Source organism: Schistocerca gregaria, chromosome 3 (assembly GCF_023897955.1).
Source record: "Schistocerca gregaria isolate iqSchGreg1 chromosome 3, iqSchGreg1.2, whole genome shotgun sequence".
NCBI lineage: Eukaryota > Metazoa > Arthropoda > Insecta > Orthoptera > Acrididae > Schistocerca > Schistocerca gregaria.
Window position 1 is genome coordinate 150,271,440 of NC_064922.1, and position 11,238 is coordinate 150,282,677.

Here is an 11,238-nt window from a genome sequence, read left to right on the forward strand (position 1 = left end):
TTCTGTCTAGCGCCTTTTTGAAGTCTAGGAAGATAGAATCTACCTGCATCTATGATTTGCTGGATACCGTGTGTCAAGAGAGCGAGCTGTTGTTTTGTCATTGTTGTAACGTGCAGAAGTTACTCTCTCTAAAAGAACATCATTTAGGTTCCTAGATTTCAGCTGCACTGATATATAATTCTGAATGTTCGTTATTTTCTCTCCACACTACGTCACATAAGAACCTGTATACTGCAGAGAAAGACAGCGGAGGAAGGTATCAATTCAGTCCGCCGGCTGCAAGTGTAGGAGTCGCCGGTAAGTCGACCAGGAAATTTCAGAACAATGCAAACTCCACTGCTGCATTTTGGAAGCAATCGCTTGGATTCTATGGTGTCGTTAAGCAATTTCTTCGCAAGACTCTTTCGTCCAGAAGCACTAGGTGATCAAGGTATGCTTGAGAGCTAATGTTAGGTGCTGAAAGTAGAAGAGAGTTAGTGGCGCTAATGAAGAATGAAGACCTATCGTGAATCTTACTTGCATGACTCTGTCGGTAGAGCACTGCCCGCGAAACACGCTGTTTCGGGTTAAGGATCCGGTGATCCCAGGAGTTTCAACAAGTCAGGAAGGTTGAGTGAGGAAGCTGAAAAAACAACAGGTTCACCACCTCCTAAGATGTGACTTAGTGACGGTCTGTGGTCTTGGAATGCAATCCAAATCCCACCAGCCCCCTGCATCAGTATAAGCAATCTAACCAAATGCTAACTAAGTGAAATAACTGTGTCACACGGATAAAATCCTGTAAGTAAAATAAGTGCGTCACAAGGATAAAATCCTATATAATCAGTTAATATATGCTATCTAATTTATCTAATTGAAATTATATGGGCAAATGCTAGTGGACATCAATATGACGTGTGTCCATCCTTCGACCTTCTGACCACTTGAAACTGTTGGGGACACTTTCAATGACGTACCTGAAACTTGTAACGTTTCTAACTTATTTTTGGTATTCAGTTTTAAAGCGATGTGAGCTCTCTTTTGTCCCACGTGTCATACTTCATATTTGTGCACTGGATATTTTTCTAACAGAAGTCTTCACTAGCAGATATCTTACGCCACAGAGGTTCTGAGAACAAGCTATGTGATCTGTGGTTGCCACTAGCATTGTCGTTGTCAGTGTAATTTTTCAGTGAGAAGTGAGTGAGAGAGTCGGGTGCTGGTCACGCTGTTGAGAGGTCTGGAAATAACTAGCAGAACACAGAGGTGGTTGGGTGTTAGTCATGCCCCTGAGTGGTCTGGAAATAACTAGCAGAACACAGAGATGAAAATGAAGACGATCTTCTTTTTTGAAAATATGATTTTAGAACTGTGAAGATATACAGGTAACATTAACTCTGCATTCCTTGCTCGCGTGTAATTTATGATGAGTTTGAAAAAGTATGATTTTCATTTATTGGTTTTGGTCAGTTAGTCTGAATGTCGAGACAATATTAAGCAAAACTGTTTGATCACATGGTTTACCACTTCAGTAACTAATTGCGTGACAGAATTGTATTTTTATAAGAAATGAATTTTGGAAAGATTGTTATAATTGCTAAGGAGTCGTTGTTTCGTAATTCAGTTTTGAATGCTAGTCCCTTTTGAATCATTCACTATGTTTAGTTTCTTCCACCATCTCCCCATGAAAATTCGGTTTTGTAGTTGTGTGTCACAGCACTGTACCGAGTGGAACATAGACCTCAAAGTAAAGCGTGATGTGCTAGGTATAGCTGTTTATCCTTGCATTGCCCTTGGCAAGGTTTCTCTTTAGCTGGTTTACTGCTACCCTGCACTTTAATTTTCACCATTTTTGAGCAGTACCGGGTATCTGTTGTTGAAGGTACAATATGTGATCAAAAATATCCGGACACCTGGCTGAAAATGACTTACAAGTTCGTGGCGCCCTCCATCGGCAATGCTGGAATTCAATATGGTGTTGGCCCATCCTTAGCCTTGATGACAACTTCCACTCTCTCAGGCATTCGTTCAATCAGGTGCTGGGAGGTTTCTTGGGGAATGGCAACCAATTCTTCACGGAGTACTGCACTGAGGAGTACTATCGATGTCGGTCGGTGAGGCCTGGCACGAAGTCGGTGTTCCAAAACATCCCAAAGGTGTTCTACAGGACTCAGGTCAGGACTCTGTGCAGGCCAGTCCATTACAGGGATGTTACTGTCGTGTAAGTACTCCGTCACAAGCCGTGCATTGTGAACAGTTGCTCGATCGTATTGAAAGGTGCAATCGCCATCCCCGAATTGTTCTTCAACAGTGGGAAGCAAGAAGTTGCTTAAAACATCAATGTACGCCTACGCTGTGATAGTGCCACGCAAAAAAACAAGAGGTGCAAGCCCCCTCCATAAAAAACACGACCACACCATAACACCACTGCCTCAGTATTTCACTGTTGGCGCTACACACGCTGGCACATGACGTTCACCGGCCATTCGCCATACCTACACCCTGCCATCGGATCGCCACATTGTGTACCGTGATTCTTCACTCCACACAACGATTTTCCACTGTTCAATTGTCCAACAATTACGCTCCTTACACCAAGCGAGGTGTCGTTTGGAATTTACCGGCATGATGTGTGGCTTATGATCATTAAATCCAAGTTTTCTCACCTCCCGCCTAGCTGTCATAGTACTTGCAGTGGATCATAATGCATTTTGGAATTCCAGTGCGATGGTGTGGATAGACGTCTGCCTATTACACATTACAACCCTCTTCAACTGTCAGCGGTCTCTGTCAGTCAACAGACGAGGTCGGCCTGTATGCTTTTGTCCTGTACGTGTCTCTTCACGTTTCCACTTCACTATCACAGTGGACCTAGGGATATTTAGGAGTGTGGAACTCTCGCGTACAGACATATGACACAAGTGACATCAAATCACCTGACCACGTTCGAAGTCCGTGAGTTCCTCGGAGCGCCCCATTCTGCTCTGTCACGACGTCTAATGACTACTGAGATCGCTGATACGGGGTCCTGGCAGTAGGTGGCAGCAAAATGCACCTAATATGGGAGTGTCCAGATACTTTTGATCACATATTGTAAGTCGCAAAAGTTTGTTAGGGCCAGTTTAACACCACAGATGAGACACAGTAACATCATTCACAGTTAAGCATTGCCTTTCAAACTTATCTACAGGATGAGTTAAGGTGCAGTTCAATTAAGATTTCATTTCTTATGCCGAGAGCCATACTACTGCAACGCAATGTGTATCATCTAATATTTGGAATTTCATTTAGTCGGTGTGCCTACGTAAATTTATAGAGCTTTTTAAAGAAGTACTTTGGACAGTTATTCTTTCAAAGATCAGCTTGTAATTTTATACAGAATTATTACTCTCTTAGTTTTATGTGTTGCAACTGCAAGACACTTACTTACATAAATTGTAGCACTTTTCACTGCACAGCACAATCCAGAATTTCACAGGACAGCTCATTTAGTACATGCTTAGAGTTTTTAATTATATTTGGTAAAAATTAACCGCAATGCAGTTCACCGTTTCTGCTGGATTTGGTGACTCTTTTTTCAGATAGAGTTTATGTTCAGTTTCACGTTACAACACACACAGGAAAGTAAAAAATAAGAACCAGTTCTCGCACAAAAATTAATAAATAAATAAACTAAATTGTTACAAGGTCTGTGGAGAAATGGCAGCTTATTCATTCTCAACAGCCAAAAACCAGAGAAGATACTTTGGTGAATGCTGGGGTCTGGAGCAAAGCATTCTAAGTGATCCGGAAGGTGCTGCATTTGGTCCAAGTCAGCATTTTGGACAGAAATAGGTAGGGAAATTGACCACGTATTATTTGAGGAATCATTCGCTTCAGCAGATTTAAGGAAGTTACAAAAAACACCGTCCGGACAGGCCTTCAGGCCCAACGGCACTGACCGACCGCCGTGTCATCATCAGCGCTTAGGCACCACTGGATGCAGATACGGAAGGGCATGTAGGCAGCACACCGCTCTTCCGGCCGTTTTCACTTTTCGTGCCCAGTGCCGCTACTTTTCAGTCAAGTACACTCCTGAAAATTGAAATAAGAACACCGTGAATTCATTGTCCCAGGAAGGGGAAACTTTATTGACACATTCCTGGGGTCAGATACATCACATTATCACACTGACAGAACCACAGGCACATAGACACAGGCAACAGAGCATGCACAATGTCGGCACTAGTACAGTGTATATCCACCTTTCGCAGCAATGCAGGCTGCTATTCTCCCATGGAGACGATCGTAGAGATGCTGGATGTAGTCCTGTGGAACGGCTTGCCATGCCATTTCCACCTGGCGCCTCAGTTGGACCAGCGTTCGTGCTGGACGTGCTGACCGCGTGAGACGACGCATCATCCAGTCCCAAACATGCTCAATAGGGGACAGATCCGGATATCTTGCTGGTCAGGGTAGTTGACTTACACCTTCTAGAGCACGTTCGGTGGCAAGTTCCCTTGCCGGTCTAGGAATGGTAGAACGATGGGTTCGATGACGGTTTGGATGTACCGTGCACTATTCAGTGTCCCCTCGACGATCACCAGAGGTGTACGGCCAGTGTAGGAGATCGCTACCCACACCATGATGCCGGGTGTTGGCCCTGTGTGCCTCGGTCGTATGCAGTCCTGATTGTGGCGCTCACCTGCACGGCGCCAAACACGCATACGACCATCATTGGCACCAAGGCAGAAGCGACTCTCATCGCTGAAGACGACACGTCTCCATTCGTCCCTCCATTCACGCCTGTCTCGACACCACTGGAGGCGGGCTGCACGATGTTGGGGCGTGAGCGGAAGACGGCCTAACGGTGTGCAGGACCGTAGCCCAGCTTCATGGAGACGGTTGCGAATGGTCCTCGCCGATATCCCAGGAGCAACAGTGTCCCTAATTTGCTGGGAAGTGGCGGTGCGATCCCCTACGGCACTGCGTAGGATCCTACGGTCTTGGCGTGCATCCGTGCGTCGCTGCGGTCCGGTCCCAGGTCGACGGGCACGTGCATCTACCGCCGACCACTGGCGACAACATCGATGTACTGTGGAGACCTCACGCCCCACGTGTTGAGCAAATCGGCGGTACGTCCACCCGGCCTCCCGCATGCTCACTATACGCCCTCGCTCAAAGTCCGTCAACTGCACACACGGTTCACGTCCACGCTGTCGCGGCATGCTACCAGTGTTAAAGACTGCGATGAAGCTCCGTATGCCACGGCAAACTGGCTGACACTGACGGCGGCGGTGCACAAATGCTGCGCAGCTAGCGCCATTCGACGGCCAACACCGCGGTTCCTGGTGTGTCCACTGTGCCGTGCGTGTGATCATTGCTTGTACAGCCGTCTCGCAGTGTCCGGAGCAAGTATGGTGGGTCTGACACACCGGTGTCAATGTGTTCTTTTTTCCATTTCCAGGAGTGTAGCTCCTCAGTCGGCCTCACAAGGGCTGAGTGCAGCCTGTCTGTCAAAGGCACTCGGCAGACTCGGTGACCCATCCAAGTGCCAGCCAAGGCCGACAGCGCTTAACTTCGATGGTATAACGAGAACCGGTGTTACTACTGCGGCATCACTCAAGGATATTATAGAAAACCGAATGGAGAGAGGCGATTGGAGAGATAAAATGCAGTCTGTTTCAGTTCGTTGTGTGAATCACTGCGCCGTGTCGCTCCCTAAATCCGGATAAGGAATGTATCTTCCGCTGCCAGAATTACAATTGTGTGCATCGAGCCACACCTGAGTGTGTCACCAGGACGTGCAGTGATATGAAAAATCTGTAAAGTAACACTTGTAAGTCGCCTAACTATCCCGACTAGCTACGACTCTTCGCAAAACGTGATGAATACAACAAAGGAAGTAGGTTTCAGTACGGTTGTTCGCCCACTGCTTGAATACTGCTCAGCAGTGTGGGATCTGCACCAGATAGGGTTGACAGAAGAGATAGAGAAGATCCAACGGAGAGCAGCGCGCTTCGTTACAGGATCATTTAGTAATCGCGAAAGCGTTACGGAGATGATAGGTAAACTCCAGTGGAAGACTCTGCAGCAGAGACGCTCAGTAGCTCAGTGCGGCCTTTTGATAAAGTTTCGAGAACATACCTTCACCGAAGAGTCAAGCAGTATATTGCTCTCTCTTACGTATATCTCGCGAAGAGACCATGAGGATAAAATCAGAGAGATTAGAGCCCACACAGAAGCATACCGACAATCCTTCTTTCCACGCACAAAACGAGACTGGAATAGAAGGGAGAACCGATAGAGGTACTCAGGGTACCCTCCGCCACACACCGTCAGGTGGCTTGCGGAGTATGGATGTAGATGTAGATGTAGATGTAGTTTATGCCCCGGATTTTACTTCCAATGATAACACGATCGAAGCTTTCCCGTAATGGTAGCAAATGGCAAGGAACGAGAAAGGGTAAACTTACTCGGAAGTAACACAACTGAATACCGAACACGTCCATGAAACTGTCAATCAGATACGGCATAATCTCCAAGTGCGATAAATCACATCTTACAGGTCTGATTTGTGCAGGGACAAACGTCACGATCGTCTGTTACCTTCTTTGCCTGATAACGTATGAACATGTATGAATGCCTCGGTTCGCGGATACGTAGTTTCAGTAGCAGGAAATTTCGGAGTAGCTGCATCAGTGTCAATTTAACTAGTTTCCTGAAAATCATTAAGGAAACCAAAAACTCTAGTAGGAATGACATGTGCAAAGTAGCCTTGAATCAAATCAAACACAAATACAAGAGGCATACCTGATATGAAGGCAAACACAGGTGTCTGAAATTGATAATATCAGGGAAAAGTGGGTTCACGGTATCTAAAGGCAATAGACAAGCGCTTTATTTTATCAGTAGATTACTTAAACGATTTCTCCATGGTTGCGATAACTGAACGTCGAGTAACAATATCTCATATTGTTTCCGAGCAAACATTTCATATTCAGAAAATGAAAAAAAGATCAGATCTCCCTGAAAACTTAGTCGTGAGTGCAAAAAGCTAGCTATAACTCACTTGTGTTTACAGATACCTAGTACGGAGACGGTTTCGGATCACCACGTGTTTTGAATAATGTGCAGTGTGAACAAAGAGCCGATCTTCTGCATTTAAAACCCGTACGCAATGACACGCGGAAACGACACGGCTTTACCTGACTTCCATCATAGATCCAAATTATATGGAAACTGTTGCAGTGCTTGTGGCCGGGTGCGACCTCACCCTAAGGCAAGTGCCATACGAACAGCGTGTTTCCGCAACGAACGTGGTACTGCGGCGAGACACAAGACTCCCGTAGCTGTGCGGCCAGCTGTGGAGTGAAATGCGGAGTGACAAATATCGAGTCACCTGCAGTGCCTCTACAAAAAAATTGTTTTGTGTAAAAGAAGCAAAGCTACATCCCTCCGCGTAGTTACTTATTCATTAAAACTTTTATTTTCGGCGTAAAAAATTGAAAAGCACAGTTTTCAGACTGCAATGTAACCTTTCTCATTCGATTGTCAGGAAACTATTGCATAAAATAAATTAATTTTTACGCATCGTATAGTCTGAACTCACTGATTCGCAATGAACTGCTTTTCCTTTCGTTATAGCCCACTTTTATTGTAGTCCGCCGAAGGAAAGTAAAATAAAAATGCTTATTTTGAAATGTCTGCCGTCGCTGAACAGTCTACGTTTGGTGCATTTTCGAACACACAGTATAATGCTGCTTACCAAATGTAACTAACGCATCAGAGCTATTCTTAACTCTGCAAGGAGATATATACCTCTTCCGAATCCCGAATAAATGAGCGATATGTACTGGCGTTTGGCCGCAACAGACTGCGACACGCTACACTTAGATGGTTCAAATGGCTCTGAGCACTATGGGACTTAACATCTGTGGTCATCAGTCCCCTAGAACTTGGAACTACTTAAACCTAACTAACCTAAGGACGTCACACACATCCATGCCCGAGGCAGGATTCGAACCTGCGACGGTAGCAGTCGCGCGGTTCCGGACTGAGCGCCTAGAACCGCTCGGCCACCGCGGCCGGCGCTACACTTTAGACCAGTGGTTCCTAACAGGTACTCCTCGAACACCCAGGGGTCCGCGAGCTATGCCAGAGGCGTCCGCAAGATGCTACTAGAATAAAAAATATATTAAATATATTTCGTATGATAAAAGATTTTTTGTTTTGGCCTTTCCAAGAATGAGCAGAGCTGTAGCGAACGCTAACTTCTGATTCTAGCGTCTTCCTAGAGCCGACTGACACTAGCACACTCTAGCGCAAAACAAGAATTAGATAGGGGCAAACAGTTCTGCTGTATGCCGTTAGAATCGGCTCGACAGTCGGATTTCAGAGTGAGAGTCTCAAGTTCGGAACCTAATATTTCAGAAATAATGGACTCAAAGGTCAGACTGGACTCACCTCATTAAGCACGGAAAATTAAAATTAACTGTATACTGATGGAGTACTCTGTTGTAACTGTATTTTTTCAAATAAATAATACCTTGTACGAAATTAGTGCTTTCTTATTTTTCACACATGTCTACTCAATGCAATCTCAAGTGTAGCACACTTGATAGACCAATACATTCAGTTTTAAGTTTTTCCTGTCATTTTCAGTTCATATTCAATTCTTAGTTTTTAAGGAGTTTGTTATACTAAACACCCAGATTTGAAAACAAAGATTTTGAGCAATAATCAAAAATTTAACAATAACAGTCCAAACAGTCATGGTGGTGTCTGTTTGTTCTATATTGTGTCTCCCTGCCACTTTCGCGCAACGACGCTCTGAGCGTGTTTTTTAGGGAATTGACTAGTTTGAACCTGGGACCTGTTGCTGGTAAGGAGACGCCAGACCACACATGACATGTAGAATTCAGAAGAGTTCAGTGAGACTAGCGATGATATAACCAAATACTAAACGATCTCAGCGTCCCTGTAAAAGAATCTTAATACTAACTAAATTTAGTGGAAGGGGTTCAAGGCCTTCCTATTTTTAGTTCGCTGGTAAAATAACGTCGAAAAAGCAGTTAATTTTATTCTACTCACAAAACATTGTTTATAAATTACACTATTGATAAAAGGAAGTGTTTTAATACAGGATGGTAAAAACCAACTGCGTTCAACAAAAATGTGAACGAATATTCCCTGAATGGGTTTCCAAGTTCTACAATGGATCGAAGGATGACCTATGCCATATCACATCTATAATCTAGGTTTAAATTAAGTTTCACAAAAGAGAAAAACTATCAAAATGGTCTACAGTGACCCTCAATTATCTTTAATAACTTATCTAACATGTCGTAAATTACAGTGCCTGAAGTGGCTTCTCAATAACTATATAACAGAAAAATCATCGCGTTTCAGATTTTTACTTCAAGTGGCAAATGTGAACACCATGAGCTTTAATTGACGATCGACACTAGTATTACGCAAAAAGTAGGTGTAACAGATGAGACCTCTGCAGTTCTGAGTGAAGCCTTATGCGCTCAAAAATGCGGCATCGCGTGCGTTCATTACCTTGTCGGTGTTTAGGCAGCGTCAGGGCGGCGGCGGGCAGCACAGCTCCGCTCACCTCGCCATCTCGCAAGCAACTCCTCTTCTCCTTACTACAATTTACCGAAGTTGGTTTAAAAAAACTATCTGGCTGTGTTTTCATCTGACCAATCAGGGTCTCAATGTTAACCTTAAGCTCCGCCTACAAAAATTCTGTCTATCCAATGAGAAACGTTATGTTTTTAAAGTTTGCAACGTAACAGAGACGCGAAAAAGTCTCACACTAAAACTTTTCAGCTGGTGTGGTCCTTTTAGCGTTATCGTAAGATCTATACTGTTTTTCTGGAGGGCTCTAGCTTTTAACATGGGATGGGGTGTGGTCCTTGACGTAACAGAGACGCGAAAAAGTCTCACGCTTAAACGTGCTGGTGGTGTGGTCTTAGCGGTAGGCTGGCAACGTGGGTGTCCAGTCTGTCCCTTATCGTACGGCCTTCTAGCTTAACACCGTTCTGCTCTCGGCTTCTGTTCTCGTTTCTCCCCTCGGAACTGCGTCTGTCTCACAGTGGGAAGATATGACATGCATTTAGGCATTCTCGTGTTACTCTGTGGTATTCCATTTGCTCACTCGTTACTCATATTACTTTGGTTAATTTCATGTCACGATTTATTCGGAGCTATGTGACATACTACTGGATTTGCTTATCATGTCAGGGTTTTCATGGAAGCTGTTGGATTTGCCTGACACCTTACAACAATAACGTCTAAATTGAAAAAGTTTTAAGCTCAATATTTTTTCAATAATAAATATGTCAATGTTTTTTCTAAGTACCAAAAACGGAAAACGTATAAAAGCACTCTTAACTTAGTTTTTTTAGGTACTTGATACTGTGATATGACAAGGTACCAATCATGCTCGATGACGGGGTCCTTGAGAAAATTTTGTTGGGAACCCCTGCTCTAGACTATGTCCATTGGCTGTTCGGTGTTGAGCCTCGTGTTTCTGTTTTGTATGTCGTATATGTAGTCAGTTATAGTCATACTTCCAGCTAACATCCAGTCACAGCTATTATCATTTTAAAAGCAGGGGCAGGCATTCACAGGTCCAGGTTCCGGATCAAACTTAGGCAAAGTGGGTAACTGAAAAACGATTTATCCTCAACACCAATGGATGGAGAAGGAACTGGACACCTATCCAGGAATATCCGTCATTTAGCTTCAAGGTCAGGTTTCACACTTCTGAGTTTTGTAGAATTCATGAGCTTGCTCAAGTCAGTTCAGGTGTTGGTGTGTCGTCTTGTGTTACTTGATTCCAAGAACAGTACCACGTCCTTATTCAGTCTTCCTGTGGATTTGAAACTGACTCCTTTGCTTCTAAAACAAGTGCCAAGAATGCCAGTTACTCATCATACAAGTACTTCAATCTTCTCAACGGGGTATCTTCATTTTATTTGTATATTTCCGACAACAGTCCCTATTCTTTCGCCACTTCTGTTGAGCCCACTGGTCTAAATAGCAAAATAGATAAATAAATGGATAAATAATAATAAAAAAAGTAAAAAGCAGACGGAAAATTAACATCAACTTCGAAATGTTTAACGTCGTTAAATAATGACAAAATATTGATCATAACTTTTTATGTTTATCTCTTCGGCCTTAGGTACTTGGCCACTTGTTGTTACTTAGTTGACGTTTGGTGTGCATAGAGAACTGGCAGCTCAATTTGCAGTAGGAATTAAAATC